A 19,987-nucleotide genomic window follows, 5' to 3' on the forward strand; every position below is an offset into this window, starting at 1 on the left:
AACGTCTAGTGTCATTTCTTCACTAAACAACTCGGGAAGTCAAGGTTCGAGCGGTTCAGGCTCTGGCAGATATCCCTTTCTTCCCAAATACTTAGCAGCGTTGGGGATTTTTTTAATGTACCCCTTGAGGTGAGTTGAACATATCTGGGCTTAAATATATATTAAAAAAAAATAAAATAATGAGCAACGCTTGGGGCAGAGTCCTACCACCACGAGCAGTTCTGTGAGGGGTCTGCAGAGAGGGGGCAGGAGCCGATTCCTTGTGGGCCCTGGGACCCTGCACCCACCCTGTGAGCATGGGGCCGGGGGTCCATCCCCAGCCCAGCGCTGCTGCCCGCAGGTGGTCCCTGGGCTGCCTCGTGCTCCACGGTGGCTGCAAGACCAGGCTGCTCCTTCCCTCACCACCAAGGGAAACCTCACCCGGGCATTCCTGCCTCCAGCCAGTTCAACCCCTGCCGCGGCTGGACCTTCTCGCCCTCTGTACCCCAAATTAAAGGAGCTTCTTTACTTGCCAAAGGGTTATGGATCCCAAGCTTGAAGACGCTTAGAAATAACAGTTCCAATCCCGGCTGTATCTAAATCCCTTCCAGCAACTAGTAAAGGTCCTTAGTCTATGGCATTCTTATAGGTGTCCCTGCAGTGCTGCCTCCAGCTCTGGGGCCACCAACAGCAGAAGGACATGGAGCTATTGGAGCAGGACCAGAGGAGGCCACGGAGATTCTGGGAGGGCTGGAGCCCCTCTGCTGCGAGGACAGGCTGAGAGAGCTGGGGGGGTTCACCCTGGAGAAGGCTCCGGGGAGACCTTCCAGACCCTTCCAGTCCCTAAAGGGGCTCCAGGAAAGCTGGGGAGGGACTCTGGATCAGAGAGGGGCGCCATGGGACTTGGGGGAAGGGTTTTACACTGAAAGAGGGGAGACTGAGATGAGATCTCAGGCAGAAATTCATTCTGAGGGCGTTGAGCCCCTGGCCCAGGTTGCCTGGAGAAGCTGTGGCTGCCCCATCCCTGGAGGGGTTCAAGGCCAGGTTGGACGGGGCTTGGAAGTCGGGTGGGAGGTGTCCCTGCCCAGGGCAGGGGGTGGCACTGGGTGATCTTTAAGGTCCCTTCCAACCCAAACCATTCTGTGATTTTGTGATACTGACCCGCCTACCTGTCTCTAGAATTGCGTTGTGGGTGGAATCCTCGTTAGCGTACTCACAGTAAAAGCTGCACTGCTCATTAAAAAAAACCCAAAACTGTTAAAACCTTTATTGGTAAAATGGGATGAATATATTTCTCTACATCACAGGGCTGTTGTGATGTTAAATGAACTGAGGAATACTGAGATATGAGGTATGCAACTATACAAATAAGAGATAAATAATACATGAATAAAAAGTGGTCTGCTCAGGAGTACCACACCATAGTCAGAAGAACGACCTATGGAGAACCACCATGTAAGATGCCACACAGAACGCAGGCTTGAGAGATGATATTTAAAAGCCCCAAAGCCACACAATTCCGTGTCCTTGAGACTCCATTTAAAGCTAGAAGAACACACAAAAATCTTCATGAAATATTTTAATAACAAAGTTACAAATCCCCTTTTACTCAACTGCTCTCAAAGTACAGGGAGAAAAAAAATCCACTGGTAATGGAGTGAAAAATCAGTACTTACTACAGTCAGTAAATGCCCGGAGTCACGTCAGTACAAAGCCTGTACGAGATTACCATCAGCTTCTTTTTAATCTCCTGATAAGTGTGCCAAAAAATAACTCTTACATGGCCAGCTTCCCCCTGACGCCTTTCTGCTGCGGTAGGTACAAAATCAACAGTTACAGCCGTCGGCAACAAACCCAGCAACCCAGAACCCAACACACCCAGGCAACAACGCAACTAAAAATACTTGGCACACCTTACCTGGAACCGTCATGCAAAATTAAAACGCTGCCCCAAAACCCAGCTTTCAGAGAAAGGGGCTTCACGTCTCAGTAATTCGGTTAAAAATCTCGTACCAAAGGAGGTTGCTCATAGAGAAATCAAATTTCTCTCCAAAGCGTATTTTAATAAAGCTTGAAGTAACACCGCTTTAATCCACTTAATTTTAATAATACAAAAAAAAAAAAAAAGGGCTGATAATTTGCAAGATTGATGATTTTGGGTGCAGCCGGAGCCGGGAGCGTTTTACAGCCCCGTCTCCCCCCCCCCGCACACCTCCCGGCGGTGCCTCAGACCGCCATGAAACCTCACGTTTTAAAACAAAAAAAAATAAAAATAAAGATGTTACCAGCGTCAGCGGCTGCGGGCGGGGAAATGGAGGGCGCAAAGGCCCCTCGGGCCCGCGGGGTCCGGACCCGCCCGGGCCGGGGCGGGCAGGCCCGGCCCCCCTCGGCCCCGCCTCCGCGGCCCGGCACTGCCGCGAGCCCTCCCCAAGATGTCGGCGTTTGCAGCCAGCCGGGTGAGCGGCCCGAGGGAGGGGGGGAACGGGGAACGCTGGAGGGTGAAGAGCCGGGGGGGGAGCCGGGCGGGCGCTGCCAGCCCCCATCGGCCCCGCGGGCTCCCAGTCCGCCATCGGCCTCGCGGGCACCCTGCCTCCCCTCACGGCCTCCGAGGCGGACTCGGCTGCGCCGCCGGTGGCATGCTTTGATACGCCGTCCGTGAAAGCTGTTTGCTGAAGTACTAACCCTCCCCCTAGGAATTAAGAGCGTTCCTGCCGTAAGAAGTTGTGGGTGACCTCCCCGCCCCGGGCAGCAGGGCGGCTCACGGCTCGGGCAGCCCCCGCTGCGCGCCCGCCCGCCCCCGGCTCCCCGCCCGGCTCCTGAACTGGGGGAAGGGTGAAGGGCGCTGGGACGGGGCGGCTGGGCAGCCGTCCCTCCTTCCCTCAGACAGCCGCGTCTGTCTCTCCTTCCCCGGGGCAGCCGTTTGCTCCCCTCAGACAGCCATGTCCCTCCTTTCCCCGGGCAGCCGTCTGCTCCCCTCAGACAGCCGTGTCCCTTCTTCCTTCCTTCAGGCAGCCATGTCCCTCCTTCCTTCCTTCAGGCAGCCGTGTCTGTCCCTCCGTCCCCCGGGTAGCCGTGTCCCTCCTTCCCTCTGGCAGATGCGTCCATCCTTCCCTCAGACAGCCATGTCCCTCCTTTCCCCGGGCAGCAGCTGTGTCCATCCTTCTCTCAAGCAGCCATTTTCTTCCCTCGGGCAGACATGTCCTTCCCTCGGGCAACCGTGTCCCTCCATCCCTCAGACAGCCATGTCCCTCCTTCCTTCAGACAGCCGTGTCCTTCCCTTGGGCAACCGTGTCCATCCTTCCCTCAGACAGCCATGTCCCTCCTTCCCTCTTTCAACATGGTCTCCCAAAGCATCCTCACAGGGAAGCTTCGAAAGTGTGGGTTAGGTGACTGGACACTGGGGTGGATTGAAAACTGGTTGAAAGACAGAGCTCAGAGGGTTGTGATTAGGGGCGCAGAGTCCAGTCGGAGGTCAGTGACGAGTGGTGTTCCCCAGGGGTCAGTTCAATACATTCATCAATGACCTGGATGAAGGGACAGACTCAGCAAGTTTGCCAATGACACAAAGCTGGGGGGGGGGGGGTGGCTGACACACCGGAAGGCTGTGCCGCCATCCAGAGAGACCTGGACAGGCTGGAGAGTTGGGCAGAGAGGAACCTTATGAAATTCAACCAGGGCAAGTGCAGGGTGCTGCACCTGGGGAGGAATAACCCCATGCACCAGGACAGGTTGGGGGCTGACCTGCTGGAGAGCAGCTTGGTGGAAAGAGACCTGGGAGTCCTGGTGGACAACAGGATGACCATGAGCCAGCAATGGGACCTTGTGGCCAAAAAGACCAATGGCATCCTGGGGTGCATCAAGAAGAGCGTGGCCAGCAGGTGGAGGGAGGTCATCCTCCCCCTCTACTCTGCCTTGGTGAGGCCGCACCTGGAGCGCTGTGTCCAGTTCTGGGCTCCCCAGTTCAAGAAGGACAGGGAACTGCTGGAGAGGGTGCAGCAAAGGGCTACCAAGATGCTGAGGGGACTGGAAGACCTCTCTTATGAAGAAAGGCTGAGGGATTTGGGTCTCTTCAGTCTGGAAAAAAGACGGCTGAGGGGGGATCTTATCAACGCTTATAAATACTTAAAGGATGGGTGTTAGGAGGATGGGGCCAGGCTCTTTTCAGTGGTGCCCGGGGACAGGCACAAACTTAAGCATAGGAAGTTCCACCTAAACATGAGGAGGAACTTCTTGACTTTGAGGGTGGCAGAGCCCTGGCACAGGCTGCCCAGGGAGGTGGTGGAGTGTCTGTCTCTGGAGACATTCCAAACCCGCCTGGGCGCATTCCTGTGCGACCTGCTCTAAGGTGACCCTACTCTAGCATGGGGGTTGGACTAGATGATCTCCAGAGGGCCCTTCCAGCCCCTACAATTCTGTGATTCTGTGATTCCCTCAGACAGCCGTGTCCCTCCTTTCCTCACGCAGCTGTGTCCTTCCCTTGGGAAACTGTGTCCATCCTTCCCCCGGGCAACCATGTCCATCCTTCCCTTGGGCAGTTGCGTCCTTCCCTTGGGCAGCCGTGTCCATCCTTCCCTCAGGCAGCCATGTCCTTCCCTTGGGCAGCAGCTGTGTCCTTCAACGCGGCCAAGCGCTGGGTCCTGCACTTGGGTCACATCGACCCCATGATTGCCTCAGGCCGGGGGCAGAGTGGCTGGAGAGCTGCCCGGCAGAAAAGGACCTGGGGGTGTTGGTCGACAGCTGGCTGAGTATGAGCCAGCAGCGTGGCCAGGTGGCCAAGGCGGCCAGCAGCATCCTGGCCTGTGTCAGCAATAGTGTGGCCAGCAGGACTGGGGCAGTGATGGTCCCCTTGTACTAGGCACTGGTGAGGCCCCACCTCGAGGGCTGTGTCCAGTTTTGGCCCCTCACGACTAGAGAGACATTGAGGTGCTGGAGCGTGTCCAGAGAAGGGCAACGGAGCTGGTGAGGGATCTGGAGCACAAGTCTGGTGAGGAGTGGCTGAGGGAGCTGGGGGTGTTCAGCCTGGAGAAAAGGAGGCTGAGGGGAGACCTTCTCGCTCTCTACAGCTCCCTGAAAGGAGGGGGTAGCCAGGGGGGTCGGTCTCTTCTCCCAAGGAACAGGCCATGGGACAAGAGGAAACAGCCTCAAGTTGCACCAGGGGAGGTTTAGGATGGATATTGGGGAAAATTTCTCCACTGAAAGGATTATCAAGCATTGGAACAGGCTGCCCAGGGCAGTGGTGGAGTCACCATCCCTGGAGGGATTTAAAAGCCGGGCAGACATGGTGGTGAGGGACATGGGTTAGTGGTGGTTTTGGCAGTGTTGGATTAATGGTTGGACTCAATGATCTTAAAGGTCCCTTCGAACGGAGACAATGCTATGATTCTAAGATTCCTTCCCTCGGGCAGCCTTGCCATGTCCCCCGGTGGGACGCAGATGCTTCCCAAAGCGTCACAGTGATGCTGGAGGTCAGAGAAGGCAGCTCCACCTGACGGCAGCCGGTCCCTCACAGACCAAGGGTGATGCTTTGGGCATCAGTGGTTGGAGTTCAGCCCCCACCAACCATCGTGCCGCGGCCGCATTTCCAAGGGTGGCAGAGCTGGTGTAATGCGCGAGGAGTTGGCTTTGAGCATGGCCACCGGCGACATTGGCCACTGGGGACTTGTCGCTGAATCCACCCAACGACAGGGAGGTTGGCAGAGCGGGCAGGTCGTTGCCCAAATCCCTACATGTTGTGAACTGTGGTCCTTTGTCACCCCTTTGTGCCACCTCCAGGTATGAACCCCCCTCTCCAATCCGTATTTCTATTTGTTGGGGGCAGTGTTGGGTGTTGGGTGTTTTCAGAGTAACCGTCAGTGTTGCCCACCACTCAGGTACGAAAACCATGATCGACTTGGGTTTTCTAGCATGAATTTGGCAGCTTCTTTCTTGTAGGGTGTCACCTTTAGCATTATATTGAATTTAGGACTTTTGCTAGTTTAGACAAAACTTTTTGGTGACAAAGTTATATGGGACTGGGTCATCCTTAATTAAAAAAAAAAAGTCATTACAATTACCTGGCTTTTCCTCAACCTTATCTTCTTGTCTGTTTCCAGGTAAAATAAGGTATGAAAAGTTGGGAGGACTGAGGTCTCTCTAGGTGTTTGTGGGTATTGTTTGATTGGTTTGTTTTTTTCTATGTAGTGGTGGTAACAGTTAGGTAAGAAAGCTGAGGCAAGAAGGTAAAACTTAGGTGAGAAAGCAACGTACCGTTTTGTAATGGCTGTGGCTTGGGAAAACTCCAGATGAGTAATACATTGCCTACTGGAAAATACAATCCTGAACCATTAATACACTCACTTACCTCTTCAGTATTCAGAGCTTCTACGCCTAGCAGTGGTCTTCCTGCATTTCTTCACCTTTTAGCTTTATAGATGTTTTCGGTATTTTCTGAAAATACTTCTTTTTCGCTGTGTTGATACTTGTCATTGCCCGTGTTCTTCATGCTTCGTTCTGCAGTTGTGCTGCAGCCGGGCTAGTGGCTTTAGGAGACTTGAGCTGCAAAGATCTTACACCTCATCTTCTCTTTCTCTTTAGCAGATGCTCCGAACCATTGCAGGCCACGGATGGAGAGCACGTTCTAGTAAACCTGCTCAAAACGTACACATAAGCAAACCTGGAGCTGGCTTTAGCTTTGGTAAGTACTGCAGTTTTTACAAGAAGTACAATGCTTAAGGACAAATTGCAGTGTTAGGAAAAAACCAAACCAACTGTATTGCCGTTTGGCATGAATTTACAATGAAGGTGTTTATTCTGAATAGATTTCTATTCTTTTTTTTAAAAGTGTTCGCAAACCAAAATTATGTTTTTCTCCAGGTATGCGTGTGATATTTATGAGATTTTCTTCCTTTTTAAACTAACATCTGTCTTGAGCTTTTTTCATTGCCAAAGTTGCCTTAGCTTTGCATAATTATCTCATGCTGGCTTTTAAAACGTTAAAATAACTGTATGTAGCCTTAGTTGAACTTGATTGTAAAGAATTCATCCTCATCTTGGTGTATTATGTATGTAAAAGTGAATTTAGTGGGTCAGCAGGTAGATGTTTGGAACTGGGTAGCCAGAACTGTCAAATAAGGAACATTTATCTGCCTCCGTCTCCTTCATTCAATTAGCACAGCCAGCTTCTCATTTCTGTTGGTACTGCATTTTATGGTACATGGTACGTCCTTCTGCATTTTCAGTATTTTGTGAATAATTGCGTCAGAAGTAATTAAGTGCACTGTACATGTTCGTTAGAGATGAGTGGAGGTTTTCTCCAGACGAAGGAGGAAGCTGAGCTTCTCTGGTTTCTGGAGAGGCCCAGGACGGTGGGTCCTCACAGTTTGAATTGTCCTGGAAGGACCTGAGACTTGTCGTGTTTTTTTTTCTTTTCTCACAGTCTGACAACTGGCAGAGAATACAGAATTTGTGACTTTATTTTTTACTTTTCTTTTTTTAATAGAACTTACTGATGAACAGAAAATTTGCTTTGGAGGAAATTATTCCTGTTGCTGCACAGTATGACAAAACTGGAGAGGTAAATTTACCATAGAGTAGAGGAAAAATAGATTTTTATCTTAACCTGTGTAAAATTTAAAACATCAACTGTGATGAATCAGGCAGTGACATTCCCTCTCTATTTCAGTATCCTCTTCCGCTCATAAAACGGGCCTGGGAACTCGGTCTTATAAATTCACACATACCAGAAAGCTGTGGTAAGTAAACATTCTTTTTAATCTGTAAAATGAAACAAAGAAAAGGCCTTGGAGGATTTTTATATGTGTAATTATGCGTTCTGTATAAAATGAAGAGTTGCATGCTTGAGCACTGTAAATTTAATCAGTAGGCGGGTTGACACATACAAATGTTATTAGGGGTGGATGTAATCCGGCAACAAATTAGACAGATCACGATTTAGTAACTTACAACCAGTTTTTCTACCACAATTACAACTGACTGATGTTCCCCTGGTGCACCGCCTCAGCTGTGGAGGCAGAGAAATTGGAAAGTCGTATTTTGATCTAGTCTCTGACGCAGGCTGCAGCAATTTAAGAGTTTTTTCCAGAAGGACAGTTTTCCAGTTTCGGTGACATGAGGTACAGCTGTGCTTTGGCAGTGCTTGGGTATGTGACTGACCAGGGTAAAAAATGTTAAAATTTTTAGATTTTCTTTATTGCATCTGTATTGTGTGAAAAAGAATTTGTGGAAATGTCCATAGCAGACCCTATTTTTTTTTTTGAAGACTCATCAGAGTGTATAACTTGTATCAAAAATGTAATTAATGAGGCTAAGGCACAAAGAGACGAAAGGAGCAATTGTGATGATGACATTTACTCCATCACAAATTCTAGGGAAACTCACGGCTGAAATAGCTGGATTATTGCAATGTGTAATCGCTCCGTTATTAAATTAAAACTTAAAAGTGACAAATTGGACACCATTTACAGGCTCTCCCGAGGGAGAGCTGGGAAAATACCAATGAGCCTGATACGCCGTGTAAATAACGAACACATAAGGTGAAGTACAGCTAGAGTGGACATACACAAACGAAGGGTTTTTGTAAAAGGAAGTCATGGCACAAAAAATAATTAGGGTTCTCTGAAGTAGCTAATAAGTGTGTGAACAGGAGCTGCCTGCTTGGTATAAAAATGCTGGAACTTCCAAAATGAATTTGAAAAATCATCAGGTTTCACAGCAGAAAAATCAGCGGCATGGTCTTGTTGGTGCTTGTGCTATTTGGAATATCTAGAAATAATCTGGAAAAGGACATCAATAGTGAGGCCACAGAGTTTACTGATGATCCTAAATTATTCAGTATAGGAAAGGTGAGGCTGGTGCAAAGAGCTGTAGAGAAGGTTGTGAAACCAGGTGACTGTTAAAACGGCAGATGTAAATTCAAAATAGGAAAAATGATGCACACAAGGAAGGAAAGAAGCAATCCAAACTTCCTAAATAAAACAGTGTCTTCTGAACAAGTTACTACCTCTAAAAAAAAAAAAACAAAAAAAAAAAGAAGATATTTTTGGTTTGTTGAAGATGTCAGCATGATGCCCAGAAGTGGTCAAAACCGTAACTGTAAGGTCAGAAATTAAGGAGGGAATGACAAAAAAAAAGCAGAAGCCATAATTCTGCTGCTGCTTGAATCCAGACTGCTCTTGCCTCTTTAATGTGTTGATCCTTCCACCCCAAAAGGGTGTTGTGGGAGTGGAGAAGGTTCCTAAACGGATGACAAAGATGATAAAAGACAGAGAACAGCTTCTGTGTGAGAAACACCTGAAACGCCAGTGTCATGGAGTGCGTGAAGAGGGATCCATGGCTCGTTGTCCCCTTCACACAACCAGAAGGCAGCAAACGAAGGCAGCAGGCTCAGGATAAACGAAAGGAGATGGTTTTACGCTCAGTGCAGGGTTAATTTGGGAAACTCATTACCCCTGGATGATACCGATGCTAAAATTGTACACAGGTTCAAAAAGAGGCCGGGCAAATTCACAGAAGTGTCTATCAGGGGTTAGCTGACAAAGACACCGAAGATCCTTTTGGCTGAGGAAGTCACCTGAAGGCTGGGGAAAATATTTTGAGGGAGTATTGCTGTAGTGTTACTGTATTTTTATGCACTTCCCAAAGTGTTGGCTTGTGTCAGAAACAGACCACTGGGTTGGTTTTCTGACCAATACAGATGCTTTGGGTTTTTATTTCTAAGCGCTGTGGTAGCCCCTGTGGCCCTTTCTCTGCTTCATAAGAACTCTTAAAAAAATTCTCAGATGTAAAGTAGTCAAAAGATTCCAGTGGTACATTCTTGCCGTTCAGTGCAACATGGCCCACAGCAAGAAGGCAAGCAGCCTGGCACGGCGAGCTGTCCTTCCAAAGTCACCTGTTAACTAATCTGACGAAACTTCATTTAGAAAGCTTGGATGGGAAGGCCTAATCGAACACCGTGCTCAATTAAATGGACGTGGGGGAATGTGTTTTTGATAAGTAAATTTTGTAAATCACTGATACCATAATGGTATCAGTGGGTTGGGGTGGGTTGAGAATGGTTTGGGTCGGAAGGGACCTTAAAGACCATCTAGTGCCACCCCCTGCCCTGGGCAGGGACACCTCCCACCAGCCCAGGTTGCTCCAAGCCCCGTCCAACCTGGCCTTGAACCCCTCCAGGGATGGGGCAGCCACAGCTTCTCTGGGCAGCCTGAGCCAGGGGCCCAAGTTCCACTTTTAACTAATTTTAGTCAAATATTTCAACTGTAGGTGGCCTTGGCCTCGGCAGTTTTGAAGCCTGCCTTATTACGGAAGAGTTAGCCTATGGATGTACGGGCGTCCAAACGGCCATCGAGGCGAACTCCCTCGGGGTGAGTTCTGTCTTTTCTTACCTCCTCTAAACTAGAAGCAGTGCCCTTTGAAAAGGTGAATGAATGGTCCATTTTCTTGCAGCAAATGCCAGTAATCATTGCGGGAAATGAGCAGCAGCAGAAGAAATACTTAGGAAGAATGACAGAGGAGCCAATGATGTGTGTAAGTATAGCTTAGGAACACTGTGGAATGTTCCTAAATCATATTAATCAGGTTGGTTGGTTTGTTTGTTTAAAATACTGATACCTACTCACAACTTAGCCTGTTTTAGTTTGTAAATTAACAGTGGTATTTACTGAAAGACAAGGAATATTGAACTAGATATATTCAATAAGCAAATGGAAGATGTTACCTGGAAAACTATCCTAAGTCACTTACTGAAAATTAATACCTTTCATTTCCCTTTCAAGAGAAGGTGTAGGAGTTTAAGAAAAATGCAAGGCTTATGTGAGCACACACTCAACTCAGATGGGCGTTAAACTGCAGTTACGAACCTTAAATATTACCTAAGCAGTACTTGTTACACGGGAAGGAGTAAAGATTCACGTGCAATGGGTTAAAATCTGAACAACTAAGCCTCATAAAATGGAGCGCACAGTAACCGTAGAATGTTACCCTGTGCTCTTATTTTCAGATTTTAGAGATCCTTAGCTTTTCTATCAGAGTTTGCGAAGCATGAGGAAGTGATGACTTGTTAAAAAGTACAGAATGGTCCTGTATATCATTAAAGTAAAAGACAATTTTAAGTATTATTATGGATTTATAAGGAAAATTAACCTTAGCGTGTTTGGATTCTTGCTCAGACAGCTGTTGGGGTTGTTTGCTGTCATATTTTGGTGTTCTCCGTGCAGTTAATTTAAAACCTTTGCAGGTCAGTTTGGTGCATGTAATTCTGCAATAATTTGTGGTTGCTTAAAATGAAAATTTTTATTCCTCCAGATTTTGTGTTTTGTTTTCTTTTAGGCTTACTGTGTAACAGAGCCCGGAGCAGGCTCTGATGTGGCTGGGATAAAAACAAAGGCTGAGAAGAAAGGAGATGAATACGTTATTAATGGCCAGAAGATGTGGATCACAAATGGTGGGAAAGCAAACTGGTGTGTTGACTTTTGACTCACCTTCCACTTTCTGTTATTCTGTTCTATACTGACATGTGTCATTCCCCCCCCACAACCCAAGGTAGATGCTGGTGTTTCTTTAAAGATCTGCTATAAATCCGAACGCTCATTATGTTTCATCGCACTGCGCTTTAATCAGTGACCACTTTGTCAGGACAAGGTATGAGAAAGCAGTCCCAAGTGCTGTGCAGTGCCTAAAAAGGAAACTGAGCGATGACAAGACTCCCTTCAAAAATGCCTCTCAAATTTTGCTGCTATCAAACAAAATCAATTCCGCTTTCTCTTCAGGGAAGGGCAGCAGCAGTATGAGTTAACTCGCAAAGTGCTCGAGAGGCTCATGTTACCAGCGACCTTGCTTTGTGAGTGTGCTGACCCGGACCAGTTGCTTCTGATTCTACTGGAAACATCTCTCACTTTTAGTGAAGATAGGCAACACCACAGTCCGGGAGTTTGTCTTTCATTTTCTTAAGGAAAGATATTTTCCAAGTGTCAAAGAATCCAGATTTTGCTGTGGTGCCTATGGATCGTGCTTTACAATATCGACCTCTTTCATCATGTCTCACATAAGATCGTGCTCATCCCCAACACATAAATTCTTTCGAATTCAAGAGGAAAAACTTTATACATTTATGGATAAAGCTGAATTTTCTCGTTATTTATTTCCTGGTTTAAGGCAGAACCATCAAAGAGAATCTACCAGCTATCTTTTCATCTTACTGAACACCATAAATGTGATTTACAACTGTTTAACTTCTAACAGAAAAAAACTTACTTAAAGCTTATACTGAGAAGAATAAAATTATGATGTTTGAAATCAAGAGGATAACATAACATTCTGTAAGCAATACTGTATTTCCTAAATAACAATTTTCACGTCTGTGCTGTGAATGCGTTTCTTTTGTACTATTTGTGAAGCTGATCGTATTATTAAGACTTGGATTACATGGAAAAGGTGCAGAACCTTTGCACGTTGATCTGAAGTAATTTTTTTAAATCTTGACTTTTGTGGTAAGAGGTGCACTGCCACTTCCTCTCCCTCACTCCCTTTCGCTTTATTTTTGGAAGGTCCAAGAAAGAAGGGTTGTTAACTTACTGATAGATGTATTATATGGTACAAACGCACATAAAAATATTTAACATACGAGCTAAAAAAGTATCTGCTTGTTAATTGTGAGGATAAACTGACTCCCTTCTTCTTTGTTTTCCACTAGGTATTTTTTGCTAGCTCGTACCGATCCAGACCCAAAAGCTCCTGCAAGCAAAGCCTTTACTGGATTCATTGTGGAAGCAAATACCCCTGGAATCCAAATTGGAAGAAAGGTGAGCAGCGATCTCTGATTTGACAAGCCAGGAATTACTATTCACTTCCAAATCCGTAATGCATCAAATTGCCATCAAAGAAAAAAGCCTGTTAAGCCACCGAATGTTTTCATGTGCTCAATGATCTTTCCATTTCCACAGCACACAGAAACTATTCATGAGACGTACTTAGTAATTACATTAGTTCAGATAAGGAATTACTCAGAGTGGTCTCAAGTAAGATGACTTTGCAGAGCTGCAAAAGAATCTTTGCCACCCACTTAATTGACAAGTGCCAATTAAAATGAAGTAGCAAGCCTTGAAAGTGTAAGCAGCAAGGTGGACAACTAACCGTAAACATGGCGTGCTTTAATGTTAGCTTCTCCTGCTCAGGGAACGGGCCTCTGAGACACTGGGCGAGTTCTTGTTTGAGGGGGGAAAGAAAGAAAGAAAGGAAAGAAAGGAAAGAAAGGAAGAAAGGAAGAAAGAAAGAAAGAAAGAAAGAAAGAAAGAAAGGAAGGAAGGAAGAAAGAAAGAAAAGAAGGAGAAAGAAAGAAGAAAGTACTATTTTTGGTAGCAGGGAAAATTGGACATTGAACATTAGGAAAGGAGTCGGAAATCTTGAACATCTCATTTATTTATTTGTGTGTTTGTAGTGCAGCTGCATTTTACTACTGCCTGCGTTTTAGGTTCTTTACTTTTTCCTCTCTCATCTCAAAAGGATATAATTGAACTAGAAAAACACAAACGAGTGATTACAGCTACAGAATTAATTTCACAAACGAAGAAAGTAAACTGCCCGGCTTTGAGAAATAAAGGGCATGCGGATCAGTAAATGCAGAACTAGTATTTGGTGTGTATGTGGTGATTTTTAGATAAAAATGTAGTGTTTGACGGGGGCGGGGAGGGGGGAGCTTTCTTTATGCTTTGAGGAAACTAAGGAATGAAAACGTGTTGTACCTTGGAAGAATGTAATTTAGTTGCCCGTCTGTAAACTTCCCTTTTCAGGAAATGAACATGGTTCAGCGCTGCTCTGATACAAGGGGTATTGTCTTTGAAGACGTAAGAGTGCCAAAAGAAAACGTGTTAATAGCTGAAGGAGCTGGCTTCAAGATCGCAATGGGAGCTTTTGATAAGACCAGACCACCTGTAAGTATCAGAAATAAGTTACTTCATAAATATGATAGGAATTTCTGATTTTCACTCTGTACTGTGTTTAATTCAGGTAGCAGCTGGTGCTGTTGGGTTGGCAAAAAGAGCGCTCGATGAAGCTACTAAATATGCTTTGGAGAGAAAAACCTTTGGGAAACCAATTGTTGAAGTAAGTTAAATATATGAAAATGAATATATCGAAAAGCTCTGTTTTCATACCAGATGCACTACTAGTGAATTTTCAAGGTCATTCCTTGATATTTAGTATGTGTGATTTATTATCTCTGCCATTGCTTGTTTTCAAGTGCATAGGTCAGTGCTATCTAAGTAAATGTAGCTTTGCAGTAACTCCTGGGATTCTTCAATAATTTATTAATGACAATAGTAAAATCACAAAGCAAACTCTGCCCCAAACCCTGAAACTCGTGGACTGTCAGGCCATACTTAAGTTCTTCAACGCTAATGCACAGGGAAGTTCAGGGAAGGAAAAAACCTCCTTGAGGTACGTGAAACAAGACTCAACGGTATTAAGACTAATAGAACACATCGCTGGTCACGCTGCTTACCAGGCCGAAAGAAATACCAATAAACATCAAACTAAATACAGATCTCATAAAAAGTAAAGCACAACTTCATAATTCAGTACTTGATCTCTGTGACTACATGAATTTTAGAATTAAAAGTCTAATTCAACATACAGTTATGAGAGCCTGATCCAAATTCGGTACAACTCCTCAAGTCGAATCTCCCCAGCGTGTTAAATTTGCAAACTAAGAAATTGAGAAGACTGTATTCTTCTCGGATGCCGTGGAATTTTCAGCGGGCGGTGTTAACCCAGTGCATTCCATCACCCGCAGCACCAAGCAGTGTCTTTCATGCTTGCTGAAATGGCCATGAAGGTGGAGCTGGCTCGCATGGCTTACCAGCGAGCTGCCTGGGAGGTGGACGCTGGTCGCAGGAACACCTACTACGCCTCCATTGCAAAGGCCTTCGCTGGAGACGTCGCCAACCAAGTGGCTACAGACGCAGTGCAGATTTTTGGAGGGAACGGATTTAATACCGAATATCCTGTAGAAAAACTAATGAGAGATGCTAAAATCTACCAGGTAAGTAAACAAGAGAACGTCATCTTTATAGTAATGCATCCATGTTATATAAAACAAACTAATGGCTGCTTACTTGCAATCATGATATACGTATATAAAAAAAGTTTCATGGATGAGAGCAATAATCCATTTAAAGAAAGGGCGTTCAAGTCAGGCAAATTCTTTCATGCAAAACTCTTTGCGTTAGATCAATAACTTGACCCACGCAAGATAAATAAAGTTTGTGGTGTGGGTTTGTTTTTCTGATGTGGTAACTCTTGGAAATTCTCGGACTCGAGAATTCTTGCACTTGATTCAAATTCTTGCACTCTTTGTTCCAAAGCTTTTGGACCCTTAGGAAACAACACTGCAGAGAACACTGATGAAAACAGCAATGCGTGCTGGGGGGTTCTGTAAGTGCAGGTGGTTTATGTACGTTCTCGTCATCGCTTCTTGCTGTGCTTTAACACTTCTGTCTGAAACTCTGGTGTCATAAGCCGGGCAGATTACTTCAGTGAAGATATCACCAGCGCTGTCTGTCATGGATTAATTATCTTGCACGTATTAGCAGAGGTGTGACACAGCCCGGAGCGCTGCGCCTTTTTTTTTAAAAAAAAAAAACAAAACAAACAACAAAACTCAACAGCAAAATGTGCTCATATTTACTGATGTTTAGCCCGTAGTCACCCATAATCCCCAAATCTTTTTCTGCAGTTTTATTACCAGGAAATTATTCGATGTCGTAATTCTGCTCTTAGCAAATACTAAGCTACAGTGCTTTATTCAGCAAACGCGATTTAATTATGTTCAGGAAACCCGGTAATTTTGTATCTTTTCACCTCTTTCTGACATTACTAGTGACCGGATAAAACATATAAAAATAGACGATATCAAGAAATGCATGTGGCCTGTGCTCTGTAATGTTGGTTGTAACCGCTGCCATCCGTGAGATTCTGGGTGGTTGAAGTTTCTCTTACAGCTGACTTTAAAATGAAAAGTATTCTCACTGGCCACGAATTTTTCTGTTCTAGGATAGAAAACTGCTGTTTTGGAATCAAAAGGTTCTTAGCCCTAATTGCGCTCCTGCAAGCGAGGAAATGAATGAGCAACTGAACTTTGTTATGATCGGGCTTTTTTTCCTGGGGGGTTCCATATGTTTCTAGAGAAAGAGGGTGGGAGGGTTAGAAGTTTTATTTGAAAGCTGAAACTCATTTTACAGGATCCCAGTTACTTAGAGTTTCCATTACACTGATCCGTCATGAATGCCTGGCTAGATAGACTTTTTTGGTTTTGATTGTTCAAATTAATCAGATTTAGTATTACTTTTTTTTTTGGTGTTTTTCTGCTCCCCTTCATTCCCAAAAGAATACAGGAAAGGCTTTTGTCTTTACAATTATTTCATCCGTGTCTCTTGATTGCGCATCACTATATTTCTGCCCAGTTCCAGACGGTAAATGCTTTTGGCCGTATGTTTCCTGTAAAGAAACTTTGTTTTCCACCTGTTCTTTTCTGCCGTATATTTGGTATTTCTCAGGGTGACACAGTTGTGCTGCGGCGCTTACTGGTGACACTCTTACACGTCCAGGCTGGGCTCTGGGCGTCTGTCTGGCCGCAGATCCAGGCTGCTGGGACAGGCCCTCGTGACTTAACTTCTCCAATTCAGAAAACTTCCCGTCTTTAATTGGCAGGGATTCTTGCAGCTACTCCCATCGCCTTACAAACCAAACCCCTTTGTAAAGCCTAAATTAGGTATTTTCTTCCCCGGATAAGACATTTTCCCCATTGTTCTTCACCCACTGTGTCCGTTAATTTCCTGAGAGCCTCCCTGAGCTTTGATGGGGGCGTGTGAGAGCATGACTGTCTCTCCATGTCTCCTCTGGGATTAGCCCACTGTCATTACTCAAGCCACGCTGGATTTTTTTTCGGTTTTCTCTGTCTTTCTGCACACACTAATCGACATCGGATTAGTGCTACAAAGGCTTACAAGCGTAGGAAGACCCATTAAAATATTTTCTTAAAAAATGATCAGCTATCGTTACTTTAATTCCACTTTGCAGATTTATGAGGGAACTGCTCAGATCCAAAGGATGATCATCGCTCGTGAACACGTTGGCAAATACAAGGCTTAAAGATGTGTTTCAAGCACGGCTGGCGCCGCTGTAGTCCTGTGTTCTCATGGAAGAAGACTTTTGTGCAGTCCAATTAGAAAGGCCTGGAAAAACGCCTTTTCCTTCGAAATCTTTCTGTTGCGTATGCAATTAAGCAGCACTTCTGTACTCCCCGCCCCTTCCCTCACTTCGTGCCTCCTGACCAGCAAACTTGGTGTTTTCTAAACGTTTCTGAATTCCAAAGTGATTGGTGGTCGTCTTTCCCCACTCACTCTCTTTCACTCAGATCTTTGGCTTTTGGTGGGAGAAGAGGTAAACACCTTCCCTGGAAAATTTATACGATCAAAAAAGTGCACAAAAGTCAGATTTTTTTTTAATCTCTCTTTTTTTGGTCTGTGAAGGAATTGGATTTTAGGTGTTTCTGTATTGTTTATAATGATACAGTTTTGCTCCCCCTCCTTTAGCCCTGGAGTTTGGGCGGATTTCAAATTAATAAATCTCAGGGAAATCTAAAAAAGCGGTTCTGCTTCCTCGGGAATGCCATGCTGCAGCACACGGTCTCTACGTCACCACTTGCTAAAATAAATATGCTTACAGTGGGGGTTTGTGGCCTTTAGCAACTTGCGTCTTTTAAAAAAATTGGAAGTGACTATATACTGACTTATGGACCTTTCAGAAACGTACAGTCTCATAAATTACAACACAGATTGGGGTTATTTTTCTCAAACAGTGGTGTTATTACTACTTGCAGATTATCTGTATTTTTACCTGCGTCCAGAAACTAGTTTTTGTTTTCAAAACATACAGTATAATAGGGCTGCTTTTCTGTGACTCAGCCATCTCAGTCCTCTGAATCCGGCAGACAGAAATTGTCCTTTAACGCATTTATCTCTGTGCCTCCAAGAAGGCCGTAGCGTTTATGAAGAAAACATCCGTTTGCTTGTGCCTTAAGCAAGATTTCTTCTTCGTGGATGAACGTTAAGGGCAGCTCTTGAGAAATTCAGGTACGTGTTTTTATCAACGTAGGAAAAAAGAAGTATGATCGTTCAATTTTAAGTGTGTTTTCATTTTAACTGGTCCCATGTGGGAGAACCTGTAGGAAACTGCCTTATGTTCAGTTATAACGGCACTGTTCTAAGCTCAGGTATTACCCCAGATACAATAAGCGGCAAGAAATGAGAACCTCGCAACGCAGTGCTTTTCCACTGTAAAATTAGATGATCAAAATGTTGTTTCCAACAGGCATCACTGCATTGTAATAAAAAAAAAAAAACACAACTACTTTTAAGCAGAGAGGTGCGGTTGCTTTTATTCGCTTTGCTTGCCCCATCGTTTAAATTGTATTTCAGGCGAGTTGTGCAGTGTCCGAGGCGCGTTCCAGCCCTGCTGCTCTCCGCCACAGCCCTCCCAGCTCAGCGCCCCGAAGCCCTGCGCTGCCGCCCTCTCTCCTCAAGGATTTAGATGCTGCCCAGTAACAGAATACCGGCTTCCCGGAGCGCGGCCCCTCTCACCACCTCGCTTCCTGAGCAAGGCAGTGCTCTGTCAGGGTGAGGCAAGTGGAAGTGCGTAGCTTTTCCTCAGGCATCGCGTTTATTTCAAATCCAGTATATTTAAACCTATTATTCCTTTCCATTAGTACATGTGTATTATAGTTTGAGAAACCCACAATTTAGACAATATATTTAGACAATTATTCTGTCACACGGTGACCCCTCCCCACCCAGGAAGGAGAACTGGGGAAAAAACAAGGAAACCCGAGGGCTGAAATATAAACAGATTTAATAGGCTAAGACTAGATAACTGACACTAAAGAACAGTATTGATCCTGATACCAACATAAAACACACAAGGTTTGTACCCACCTGTTCCATCATCAGGAAGCCGTGCACTCCCCGCAGGGGACAGCAAATGTTGGACACTGCCAGCGCTGCGGCTTTGGGAGGAAGGGAAGGGCTCTGGGCTCCGGCACCGGGGCGAGGAGTTCTCAGGATCGCAGCCATCAAGGAAAAGAGAACTCCTCAGCAAATTTCCTAATTTTTATTGAATGTGACGTTCACGGCATGAAATAACCCTGTTGGCAGCTTGGGTCAAGTGCCCGGGTCTCACTCCTCCTCATCCCCGCACCCAGTGAGCTCAAAAACACTGAGACCTTGAAACCTGCCCACCAGAGCTGGCTCTAAAGTAAATATTTTCAAAATTCAGACACTAGAGTCTTGTAAAAGTGCAGTTTTCCCAAGCGTTAGAAGAGAAATTAGACCTGTGTCCCTCCAACCAGGACAATGTATTTAACGACATCTGCAGCAAGAACAGCTGGGAAGGAGGAATTTTTCTGAGATTTTTTACCATGGATGGCCCTTCTTTCAGCGCTGGCAGAACGCACCTTCCCCAGACCTCCTGGAAATGGCTGGCTGCTGGTGAGTGCAGTGTCCGGCACTGGGATCCCCGTGTCCAAGGCCTGGATGTACTGGAGAGAGTCCGTGGTGACGGCGGAGGGTCTGGAGCATGAGGCTGAGATCTGGGACGGTTCGGGCCATGGAGGCTCAGGGGGATCCTGTCAATGCGCATCAACACCTGAGGGGATGGAAGGAAGCGGAGGGAGCCCACTCACAGCGCAAGAGGCAACAGGCATGAATTAAAACACGCAAAATCCCACTAGGAACACAAGGAAACATGCCTTTTTTTTTTTTTTTTTTTTTTTTTTTTACTGCCAGGGTGGGTCAAAACCTGGCACAGGTTGCCCAGATGGGCTGTGGAGTCTCCATCCTTGGAGACAGTCAGAGCCCACCTGGACGTGGTCTGCTGGAGTAGGTGGCCTCCAGAGGTGCCTCCCCACCTGAACCCCTCTGTGATTTCCTCTGCAGCTGCTCACCAAAACGCCCTTGCTCCA

General features: G+C 45.8%; 1 long non-coding RNA gene and 1 pseudogene across 1 annotated transcript; one reads left to right on the plus strand and one right to left on the minus strand.

Annotated features, from left to right (window-relative positions):
- Window positions 1–1,231: 1,231 nt before the first annotated feature.
- On the minus strand, window positions 1,232–2,231 carry LOC134509752 (uncharacterized). The gene is made up of 2 exons (XR_010069407.1): window positions 1,656–2,231; window positions 1,232–1,524 (listed from the first exon to the last, which is right to left on the minus strand). It is a non-coding gene; the product is annotated as an uncharacterized LOC134509752 (long non-coding RNA).
- Window positions 2,232–2,355: 124 nt separating this feature from the next.
- LOC134509695 (medium-chain specific acyl-CoA dehydrogenase, mitochondrial-like) lies at window positions 2,356–18,333 on the plus strand (annotated as a pseudogene).
- The last annotated feature ends 1,654 nt before the right edge of the window (window positions 18,334–19,987 follow it).

The sequence above is a fragment of the Chroicocephalus ridibundus genome, unplaced genomic scaffold (assembly GCF_963924245.1).
Source record: "Chroicocephalus ridibundus unplaced genomic scaffold, bChrRid1.1 SCAFFOLD_26, whole genome shotgun sequence".
Classification (NCBI taxonomy): Eukaryota; Metazoa; Chordata; class Aves; order Charadriiformes; family Laridae; genus Chroicocephalus; species Chroicocephalus ridibundus.